The following is a 9,787-nucleotide window of genomic DNA, read 5'->3' on the forward strand; positions in this document are numbered from 1 at the left end:
AGCTGTGGAAAATTGACGTGAGAAAGGCTAATGGAACACAGGCCTAAACAGAGTCATTCTGCATCAGTGCAATATGAATATTTCAAAAGCAAAGACATCGCTAAGAAAGATTTTATAAATATGTACCTAAAATGGAAAAATCCTTGAAAATGCATATTATTAATCAATTAGTTTTCCCCTGTAACAGTCTGGGGAGTATCAGACTAACCTAGTGCTTGTTACCTCTTATCCAGTCCTTCCTGAGAGGCTTACAAGTGACCACACCTGTAGCAAAGAGAATTGCAAGGGAGAGGTTAGAGATTCATACAAACATCTTCAGGTAAACACAGCACAAAGAGAAGAGGGATTTAAATGATGGGAAAGGCTTTCTATCTACAAAATGAACAACATCCACATTTCATGTAAAGTTTTCTATTTCGTTATTAGTGCTTCAGAGATAAAAGGTAAAATCACATAAGAAAACTCGTAAATCTGAGTTGTTTTGCCAGTACAAAAGAGAAGCATGTCTAAATATTCCTTAAGTGGGGAAAGAGCTTCCTTCCTACTGTCAAGATGTTCATCTGTATCGGAAAATGGATAATCATAATTGTGTCCTCTGCTATTTATTCAAGAAAGAAAATTAGGTGCACCATATGTAGGTAATTTTTGTGTCTTTTGTAGGAACAAACCATTCTTCTCACCCTTTAACAATCCATCACAACTTTTTTTGCCATCAGCCCAAACCACCAGCTGAGGGGATTTTGCTAATTAACTACAAGTTGCAAGGTGAAAAATTCAGCCATCAGGTTGTTCCTTCTTCTCCTAAGTAATAATATAATCAGAACATGAAAATGCTCCTGTTGGCTTTATCTTATATTCTTATGCAAAACAGTTATTTAAGAACCAGAGTAAATATTGAGAGTATTAACTAGTAAAGCTAATGGATGATAGAGGCCCCATGAAGCTAAAAGTAATGCCAAAATGCTCCGGCAAACGAGGCCATTAGATTTTCCACCCACTACGCTGCCAATAAGGCAAATACAATGATTTCATTTATCTAAATAACTGCTGCTAGTCACAGATAATGGCAGCTTAAGCTACTCAGTGTGCAGTAGGCCACTTGGAGAAACAAAACAAAAACAAAGCACACTGCAGAAGAATAAAACAATTGTGCAGTTGCGTGTCTGGGCTCTGACAGAGAGTGCCCATTATTCCTGGCTACCAGAAGGAGCATGCAGGTGAACAGATAACTGCCTGGATAAACAAATGTTCATAACACAGCTCACACGTTGAAAAACTGGCCCACAGACCAAACCTGCACAACCTTGAGCATAAGTAGGCTCTTTCTTTTTCTTTTTTTTTTTTTTTATCCTTTTTCATGCCTGCATGTACCAGATAAAGTCACAGGACTCCCAGCCAGCGACTAGAACAAATGAGCTGGTTCAAAGGGCTGTTGTGAGGCTCTCTCTCACTGTACACAAAGTGCCATTTTTCCTTTGCGTGCTCAGTGCCATCTCTAATCCAAAGCAATTGCCCTAAGGTGCCAGACACATACAGAACGAGACATCCAGCAACAGCAAGAAGCATCAATCTGCCTCCTCCAGATACTAAATGTTGCTGGACTGAAAACTCGTGCTTTATTCTGCCTGTGTCCCACCAATTCCAGAAGAACTCATAATAATCTCAGCTGTTGCTCCTCAAATCACCACAGTAATTCTGTAATGAATGTGTCACTAAGGAGGGAAAAGTCATCTAGATTTACTCAGCAAAGAATATAAAAAGGGGGCTTTAATTACAAACAAGATGCTTTATTTTCAGGCAGTTCACAGTTAATTTTTTCACACTGCCACCTCAGGGAAGATGTTTCAGCTGATCAGCAAGCAGACCTTGAGCCACATGGTTTACAGTGCAGAACTTCAGTGTAAATGGAAGTGGTGGCTGATTTACACTCTGCAGCTGAGGGCAGTAACTTTCTCAGCCAAACTACACGAGCTATCCATGCTCATGTAGAAACCCAGGGGATGGAGGGAAAAGAAGTGTGGAGAGGAATTATCAATAAATGTTTCCAGCACTGTTTTCCAGAAGATGGTGGACTCCGTGTCATGCTCTGAAGTGAGCAAAATAATGGAAAAAACAGCAAATGGACTGGGTGTTGGTTTCTCAGGCTGCTTGTCAAAGGGCTCTGAAACCTCACTGATGCAGCCCTGAGGCTAGAGAAATTAAATGAAATATTGAAAAACATTCAAACATGTTACAGCAAAACAATATTGTGGGCAACAAAATGGCTCAGCTGGTATCTCATCTTTGATGAGCAGGTAGTCTGGCATCCAGAAGGGCAGCATAAGGTGAACCCTGAAAACTCCATCAAAGAGCTTTGGGTTGACTCTTTTCTTGTCTCTGCCTCAGGGACTAACAGATTCAGTGGTACAGAAAATAAATTAACATTAAGAAGCTTGTGAAGAAAGATTAGAATCTAGAATATCATTACTCACATAAGATAAGGCTTAGAAGGACAAAGGTAAAACAAAATTATCAAACAACTGTTCTGTATGACTGAGGAAATACCATCTCACCAGAAGAAGCTGCTGCATGGGAACAGCAAAACATTTTCCACCCTCTGAAACAATCTGGTTTTCTCCCAACAGTAACAGCATAAAGATAATTTAGATTAAAATAACTGGAGAGCATTTTTAATACAAAAACAATAAAGGAAGGACTGTCCATCTGCAGGCTGAGGTGGAGCTGAACCAGGAGCACCCAGGCATGGAAGAAGGCCACCAGCAGAACCCACAGCCTGGGCTTCTGCCTCAGAGCAGGAAAAATATCTTCCACTCAATGCTCAGCTCCAGGGCCCAAGGAACAGCTGGTGGAAAAAGACATGGTGCAGCTAAACTGTTCTGAAGTTATCTCAGAAAAGGTGCTCTTCTCAAATATTTACCATCTGAACTAGCAGAGGCTGTGACCAGACGTAAAGTTTTGAGAAGCAGCTGGGCTCACACGTGCTTTACAAGGGAAGGACCAGAAGTCAGCATCAGTGCAGGAGAGAGAGCAAAACACAACTTTCTTTTGTTCAAAGTACCTGATTTCAGTCATGCATTTGCAGCACTACCACCAGACCTGACCTTGAAAACATCACTTTCTTGCTCTGCTCCTTTGCATTTCCACCTGTGCAGCACCTGGAAACCATTCTTTTAACCTGCAACCTGTCATAACTGAACTTGATACATTCAATTTTGATTTTAAAATCCATATTTTGTGTCTCTCACATATACAGTAGAAGCACTGGTCTTATTTTTTAAAGGAACACTTGACTCCTTTGTTGTTAATTGTACAAGATGTACTTTTCCCCTATTAATATCTCTATAATGTAGAATTTAATTTACTTTCCACCATTTTACTTTTAATTATTACCAGACTCCTAAGCAATAAACAGAAGAACCATATTGATGGGACAAGCCTTTTAAATGATGGGACATAACAATTATTAATTACAACTTAAAAGTCCCTAGCAGCACCTTTTTGCTATAAATGCTGGCTGACTTCAAAAACTTCAAAAGGAAAAGACTAGTATTGTACAACAGTCAATTAATTAGATATACTGCAGATACCTTTCTAAATTAATTTGATTATTAATAGCAGAACTCTCAGATTTAAATTCTGACTCAAGTGTTAGCATCCATATATTTTTTTTCAAGGATGAATATATCAGATTGCATGGGCCACTTAATTTAATTGCAAATTATTTTCTCTGCTATCATGTGGTCTATTGTATGTTGAGTTCACCTTAGTGCACTTATTCAGACAGCTGTGCTAGGTGGCAATACTTTAAATCATCCATAAAAACAAACAATATTTTGCATTTCTTCTCTCTGTTCTCTGTTATTTTCTGTGGAACATGTCAGAATTTTATTCTTAGTTTAAATAAAAGGATTGTAAAATAGCACGCCTGTCACAAGTAAATCAAGAGTGTCCTTTTTAAAGACATGAAAATGCTTAGCATCTTTCTGTTGTAATCCCAAGCATGTTTGGGAACTGGTAATTTGTTTTCAGAAGGAATGTCTCCACAGGTAGGGAAGTTGTTTTGTCAGTTCTGTGAAAGAGCTTTTAATTACCTGCATTTAATTGAGTCTTGCACATAAACATTGGGAAACAATTTGTGAGGTTTTCTGAGTCAACAACATGGTTCACACAATAAATCATTCTTTCTCTCTGTACTTAACTCACGTGCTGTCTTTGAGCCAGGCTTTGTTGGTATTCCAGGACTTTTTTCTTTTCAGGGAATAGGAAAAGCACAGAGAAACAATCTTCTGGTCCCAGCTGTGTGGCATGGAGCAGGTTTGGGGTCAGAACAGGACAGCTCCATTTTCTTCTCAGCTGCACCAGTTAAACATTAGGAGACTGGACAAGCCTTGTCACCCTCAGTTTGGCATTTGCATTGAAGTGGAGACAAGTATTTCCCATTCCTGTTGCAGTTTTCTGAGAACTGAAGACACAAAACCCGCACATGGGAACACAAGACCTCGTGACTGCTTTGCAGAAGTTCAAACACCAATTTGGGCAAAGATGAAATAAGGCCTGCATTTTCCAGTTTGCTTCTGTTTGCAAATTGGATTCATCTCAGCAAAACCCACTGATTTCCTACTGTGGTCACGACTTCCTGCAAAGATAAAGGGAAGGGAAGACATGACTAAATGCTTGAGAAAAAAATCCAAATATTTGGATTGCAGCAGAACCCAGAGGTCCCAGATAAAACCAGCAGAAAACTGCCTCTGTTCTGATGTGTTCCTCTCAGGGATAGGATGTGGGAAAAAGAGTATTTGTAGTACTATTTAGCTAATTAGTGTCTTAGTTTGCTTTGTTTTACACAAGACGTGAAAGGTTTTCTATGGACAATTCAGAGCACAGAGTACACCAAGGAGAAAATGCTAAACATTTTAAAGACCTGACTGCACTGGCTGATACTCTGGGCTCCAATGTCTTCATAAATTGATAAGAGTGATCCTGCAGCGAGGAAGACTTTTACTGAGTTGTCACTCAGTGTTTTCCAAGATAAATAAAATCCAGAAATATACTGCAGAATGAAGTGGTGGTGTGAGTTTCTGCAAGCAAAGTCATGGAAATCACTGACCACTCACCCTTGACAGATCCTTCCTCCTGATCCTTGGCTTTTGTCCTTGGGAAATTCTGCTACAAAGGAAGGTTAAAACAAACATATATCACTAATGACAGAAAAGATACTCACAAAGCTGACACAAGAGAGTGGTACTGATGTACAGGTAATTCTGGTCTGAAAAATTGACTAAATTCCTTATGGAAATTTTAAGGCATACTCCTTGGGAAAAAAAATAAATCCTATTGAGACAGACAGAGAGAATACTAATCACATTTCTTCTCAATTCTTCTCCCTAGCCATAATTAGTAGGGAATATTTGCCTTGAAACAATCTCTTTTTCTCCTTCATTCATTTGATCAACTGCTTATCCCTCACCTGGAGCCATAATCTCTTGTCTGAAGCTTCATAATCTTCTGCACTGCTAAAAGGATTAGGTATCCAGGTGAAGCCTAAACAGCAGGAACAGATGATCACACAGGAAACAAACACTGTTCTGATTTTTCAGATGGCACTTTTCCCCACAATAATTAGGTAAAAAGAAACTCTAACCACCACTGCCTCTTAGAAAGAAAAGAAGGAACCCTGTAAACATATAGAAGAAAAAAAAACCAAAAAACCCAACACAAACCTTAAGACATAGCTTTTTAAATAATTCTCCCCCAAAGTAAAACTGCATAAAACTACGAAATGAGTAATATTAAAAGAGAATAAGAAGATTAAGGGGAAAAAAAAAAGAGACAGAGATTATTCTAATGCTTTAACAATTTGCTGCAATCTTTACAATGCAAATATTTTATATTCTGAAAACAGATGTCACTTTATCTGATCTTCTAAAAAAACTGGTGAAGCTGAACTGGGGGTGGGAAGGTTACATTTTCTGTCTGTAGTTTTCACTGGGCAAGACTGACTCTGCCAGTGTACAGCCCACAAACACATGCTCATTTCTTTTATAAATTTATAGGGCATTTCTTGCCTGTGACTTGTTTTAAAGCCAGGACATCCATTAAAGTTAAGCACTCTGACTGCATGTGATCATTAAAAATGCATGAGGCAAAGTTTTGTAAAATTCAATATGTACTTAATTCAAAATTCAACATTTGTAAAATTCAACATTTCAAAACTCAAAACTGTAGGATCTAAATCCAGCCAGTTCATACCCCTTTGACACACCTGATATTGGAGACTTTTGTTGCTTGCCATTTCACTCTTTTCCAACTAGACTTCTGACGTTAGGGTCAAATACAGCTGTCACTAACCGGAAAATTTTCAGTAATTGCTTTGGTTGTCTAAATATGTGAGAAAACAAAACAAAACAAAAAAAAAATTGAAATGCATTCTGCTCTTTCATTATATCTAGGTATACAATAAGTTTTACAAAAAGCAAACAATGGCAGATGAATATGACTTTTTTGGTTATTCAGTAGTGCTTATATGTGGGAATTGGATGAAGTGCCAGCATCACCTGGAAAATGAAGCCACTAGAGAAGCAGAAAACAAAGTCAATCTATTCAAAACCAGGTAATTCTTCATGCCTCCCCTCTTTGGTTCAAGTAGGTGCTCCTACTTACCAATCTACCAATATTGTCTGTGCCTAATAGTGTGTTAATTCCTTCCCTGGCAGTTTAAGGAGCAATGGATCTGCTTGTCTCCATCAGGAGCCTATGGAGATTTACAGGAAGTCAAGCAAGCCATCCAAAACCTGTTCCCAAGAAGTGCAGTGTCCCTTTCATCATTTAGGATAGATTTCAGTGAGTGAGTGGACATAACAGACTGCACAAGGTTGGAAAGGTTGTTAAAAATCTGCAAAAACTCCAGTCCAGTGTAGATTGGGTTAACAGATTTTTACTGGTGGAACCAGGCCCTTCTGTGCTCCTGCCAGCAACACAGGGGCAGCTTCTAGAGAGCTGTCAAAAGATTCTGTCCAAGCAGACAAAACTCAGCACCCGAGCCAGGGGAGATGATATTTGCCTACACCTACAATTATTATGAATAGTTATTTAAAGTCTGACCATTTGGCAAAACTCACTGAAAAATAACAGCCACACAGAGTCAAACTTCGCCTGGCAGTCCTGTCTATTACACTGTTACAGACAACTACAAACCCTTGTTTTGGGCAGAGATATCCATGGAAGTGGGAGCAAAAATCTAGCAGGGTTTGGGCCAGACAGAACACGTGTGCTGATTCTGTGGCAAGGATTGCCTCTGGTAGTGTTACACACTTAATGTTAAGCTGAATTTGAAAAATGCAACTCATTAACTTGAATTATGAAAATAATGCAAAAGGGCACATACTAGAGGATTTTTTTTTTCCCTTCCCCCCCTCCCTTTTTCTCCCCCCATTTTGCTTTTCTGTGAAACCATCTCTTCCAGGAGATGTATACACTGGCTGGAGGTTTCCAGGGCAAGTTACCCTACCTAACACATTTGTTGTGATCTGAAAACCCCTCTCAACTCCAGCTGTGGCCAGAGGCAGAGGAACAGCAGTGAGCAGGGTTTGCCACGCAGGCAGGCACAGGGCTGGGCTCATTCCTCAGAGCAGCCTCGGGCCACTGACCTTCCAGAGTGAGCTGCAAAGCTCATCTCTTTCCTTCATGGAATGGAAAAATGACTTAAAAAGCAAAAACCAAGACTAAAAAAGCTATGATATGGAACAGCCTGCTTTTTTTTTCCCTCCTTCACATTTGTATTCATTATTCTAACCACAGCATGTACTAGAAGAGCCTAGAATCTAGGGCAGGTGCTTTAAATGTCATACATAACTCCAATCCACTAAATATCTCAGAAAATTGGAACATCATCAGTGATTGCTCAGTCACTAATTAACAATGAAGGACAAAAAATCACTGCAAATGTGCTATTTGGCCAAGAATTGACTAAGAGGAAAAGTGTGGAAAAGAAAGCATGTGTGTGTTAATGGAATATGCAACATTTGAGAGCTGTAAGCACCTGGGGAGGGCAAAAAGTTATGCTTTCTTAGACAACCTTAAATAAGAATGAAAGTCACAGAAATTAGGGATAATTAATAATTGGCAACAAAAATAGTTCTTTTTGAGTAACAAAGGTTTAAAAAAATATTTGTGTGTAAACACCACAGAGTTAAGGTATCAGTTTCTTCAAAAGAACTTAAATTTAGGTTGGGCTTTATGTTAAATATTAGCCATTCTGACCAAATTAATCATCTATGGTACTCAAAGAAGAAAGTGTTAAAGATGGATATGCCATAGATATGAGCTGTTGACCAAGAACTTGTAAGTTGATGAAAATAAGGATCTTTTAAATATTACAGCTTGAACACATTTTTATACACAGTTTGATAACTTATTGGTTAAAAGATAACAAGTGAGAAAGAAGTAGAGTACGCTAAAAAATAAAATTATAGTAGGACAATGTGACTTTTATATTCAATGCTTGCACAAGATAAATTTACTAAAAACGATCAGATTTATGTTTCTAGAGAGGGGATATTCAGTACTGTTGTACATCAAGTAATATTTCTTAGTAAAGAAGAAAGAACCAGTGTTCCTATTGAATCTCAATTGATTTGTGCTGTGTTGCTGCCAACACAGACAAACACAGGAGATTAGTAAAGGGGGAAAATGCTTATTTTATATATAACTGGATCAAATGTGATCCATCATCCATGAAGGCACAGACTGTGCATCTCAGCTGAAACTGCTCCTTGCGGCCATCTGGTCTAGACCATCACCTGGCCAGTCTGGGCAGTTTGTGCCTGCCAGGTGCTCTGATGCCTCTCAGGTGCTGTTTGGGAATCACCTCGTGCTGTTTTGGGGCACAGTCAGGGAATAAGGTGGATGAAAACAACAGAAGGAAGAACAAAACAGGCACTGGGGCAAAGTAGCAAGAAGCTCTCCAGGGTACAGAGCTATGATTTTCTCTCTTTCAATAACTCCAGCTGATCTGCCAAAGTCAGTTTAACTCTCCTCCCTGTCTTCAGGTGCTTTGGTTTTGGATTTGGTGTTTTGGTTCTGTTTTGTTTTTTTGGTTTTTTTTTCTTATTTTATTTTTTTTTAGGTTTTTTTTTTTTTTGTTGTTGTTGTTGTTTGGTTTTTTGTTTTTTTTTAATTTTTTTCTCTTTTTTTGGTTGATTTTCAGGTCGGGGGAGATAGGGGTGTTTTTCTGTTTGTTCGTTTTTTGGTGGCTTTTATGTGTTTTGTGGGGGTGGGTATCTTTTTGGGGTTTTTTTTTTTTTTTTTTTTTTTTGGTTGTTTTTAAAATTTTGATAAAAGATATGATAGAAGATTTTTACCATTTGATTCAGGTAGGTTCAATTAATGACCTGGCACCTTCAGTCAACCAATTCAGAACGTGTCCTCCTTTTCTTCTTCTGACTCACCCACAGTCCTAAGTACAGTTCATAATTTCATCAAAACTCTTGTTGTCCTGGTTAACTTCAATGTTTCCAATCACTTTTTTCTCATTTCATTTGCCTCTTTGTTTTTCCTTTCACTCTATTCTCTCTGTATTTGCTGTAAGTAGTAGCTTAGGTCCTTAAAATCATTGCAGTAGTGAAAGTGATACCTGGAATCTCTATTAAATAACATAGCTGCCCTGCAAGGACTGCTGAGTTCTGACCAACTCTGACTAAATTCAGCCTAGTTCATTCTGAGAGCACATCTGCAAATGAGATAAAAACACGTGTGCTGAGGATGTTGAGATGTAATAACACTGATAATG

General features: G+C 38.5%; 1 long non-coding RNA gene across 4 annotated transcripts in view; it reads right to left on the reverse strand.

Moving 5' to 3' along the window:
* The window catches only part of LOC121360451, a 38,053-nt gene extending 31,341 nt beyond the window's left edge, over positions 1 to 6,712 (reverse strand). For 3 of the 4 annotated variants that reach the window (XR_005956209.1, XR_005956212.1, XR_005956210.1), the window contains exons 1-4: positions 6,263 to 6,712; positions 5,115 to 5,166; positions 4,204 to 4,636; positions 209 to 264 (exon numbers count right to left, since the gene is read on the reverse strand). This is a non-coding gene — a long non-coding RNA (uncharacterized LOC121360451). The remainder of the gene's footprint in view (positions 1 to 208; positions 265 to 4,203; positions 4,637 to 5,114; positions 5,167 to 6,262) is intronic. The other variant, XR_005956211.1, reaches the window with a different exon arrangement.
* Between the last annotated feature and the right edge of the window lie 3,075 nt (positions 6,713 to 9,787).

This window comes from Pyrgilauda ruficollis, unplaced genomic scaffold (genome assembly GCF_017590135.1).
Source record: "Pyrgilauda ruficollis isolate IOZ18807 unplaced genomic scaffold, ASM1759013v1 scaffold50, whole genome shotgun sequence".
Taxonomy (NCBI): Eukaryota; Metazoa; Chordata; class Aves; order Passeriformes; family Passeridae; genus Pyrgilauda; species Pyrgilauda ruficollis.